The sequence below is a fragment of the Vanessa atalanta genome, chromosome 30 (assembly GCF_905147765.1).
Source record: "Vanessa atalanta chromosome 30, ilVanAtal1.2, whole genome shotgun sequence".
In the NCBI taxonomy this organism is placed as follows: domain Eukaryota; kingdom Metazoa; phylum Arthropoda; class Insecta; order Lepidoptera; family Nymphalidae; genus Vanessa; species Vanessa atalanta.
The window spans coordinates 2,539,880-2,542,138 of record NC_061900.1 but is presented as its reverse complement, the minus strand read 5'-3'; positions in this window follow the sequence as shown (position 1 = coordinate 2,542,138).

Below are 2,259 nucleotides of genomic sequence, written 5' to 3'. Positions count from 1 at the left end.
CGACTTATAACTACTGTAACTTAAGATTTTATTCTCTATGGAAAAAGGATGAATAGTGTTGATGAGGTTTTATAAAAAAGATTAAATTGGAGAAAAATAAAAATGGCGTGTGTTTTTCCTATTGACTTAAAAGCTAATGTATTTTTAATTAATAAGTTAAAACATAGGATCGATTTTTGTTACAATATATGTATAAAAATTTAAATAACTTGAGCTGTTCAATTATATTCGAAAATAAGTCTGTCTGTTTGTTATCCTTTTACGGTCAAACCATTGAACCGAACTTGATGAAATTTCGTATGAAGTAAGCCCGAAACACAAGGGAGAACAGACTTCTTTATGCCTCATTTCAGACAACCAACCCTGAAACGCGAGGAAATCCGGGAGCAAAAACATAAAATATTTTTTTTAAGAAAACAACAGTTTATTAACAAAATACAATTGTGTCTTCAATTAAAAACCCTGATATTTCATTCAGCTATCCGCATTCGCCTGAACTTACCCGCATTCGTCTGAGTCTCTTCGCATTTGTCTGCTTCTATCCGCATTCATCTTGCTCTATTCGCATTTGTCTGGATCTATCTGTTTTCATCATGATCCTTTCGCATTAGTCTGGCTCTGTCCGCAACAGTTTGGATCTATCCGCAACAGTCTTGAACTATCCGCAAGAGTCTGGATCTATACGCAACAGTCTGGATATATCCGCAACAGTCTGGATCTATCCGCAACAGTCTGGATCTATCCGCAACAGTCTGGATCTATCCGTAACAGTCTGGATCTATCCGCAACAGTCTGGATCTATCCGCAAGAGTTTGGATCTATCCGCAACAGTCTGGAACTATTCGGAACAGTCTGGAACTATCCGCAAGAGTCTGGATCTATCCGCAACAGTCTGGATCTATACGCAACAGTCTGGATATATCCGCAACAGTCTGGATCTATTCGCAAGAGTCTGGATCTATACGCAACAGTCTGGAACTATCCGCAAGAGTTGGAACTATCCGCAAGAGTCTGGATCTATCCGCATTCGTCAGACTCTACCCGCATTCGTCTGAATCTATCCATATTAGACTGGATCTATTTGAATTCATCTGCATCTAACCGCATTCGTCTGGCTCTATCCACAATCGTCTGAATCTATCCGTATTTGTCGGACTGTATCCTCATTCGTCTGGACTTAGCCGCAATCGTCTGACTCTATCCGCAATAGTCTGGACCTACCCACATTTGTCTGAATCTATCCGCCTTCGTCTAGCTTTAATTTAACGAAATAGATTTTGCCAAGATAGTTCATCATATTAATTTTTCTCAGTTAGAGAAACACTCTAAAATAAATGCTATTGTCTCGGTTAGTTATTGAACTAGTTGCTAGTTATTTTAATTGAAAACTCGATAGTTTTCATTTTTTAGATTTTTTCCAAGATTAACAGCAAAAAACTCTAAACGAAATGCTAACATCTCGTTAATTAAGACTTTTCCATTCTAAAAAATTAGATTTAGCCAAAATTAACCGAGGAAACCTCTAAACTAAATGTTAGCATCTCGTTAAGTTCGATATTTTTCATTCCAAACATAGATTTTGCCAAGATTATCTGAGGCAGTATTCTAACAGAAATGCTATAATCACGCTCAGTACGATATTATTCATTCTAATCAAAATAGATTTAACTAAGATTATCTAAAGTAAATCTATCTACGACATGCTCTCTATTCATCTCGCTAAGTTAGATTTTTATCCATTCTAAAAAATTAGATATTACAAAGATTAACCGAGGCAAAACTATAAACGAAATGCTAACATCTCGCTAGATTGTTGTCTTTTCCATATTAAAAATTTTGATTTTGCTAAGATGACATAAAAACTCCTAACGAACATTCAGATCTATCCGCATTCGTCGTGATCTGTCCGCATTAGTCTGGATCTATCCGCATTAGTTTAGATCTATCCGCATTTGTCTGAATCTATCCGCTTTTGTCGAACTCTATCCGCATTCGTCTGGACTTACTCGCAATCGTCTGACTCTATCCGAATTCGTCTGTTTCTATCCGCAATAGTCTGGCACTATCTGTTTTTGTTTGGACCAATCGGCATTCGTCTGGATCTATCCGCATTCGTCTGGCTCTAATCTAAACAAATAGATATTACTAAGATTAACTGAGGCAAGACTCAAAACGAAATGCTAGGATTGATGCTCAAAGCGGGATCGCTTAGTTCGATATTATCCATTCTAAAAAAATAGATTTATCCAAGATTAGCAG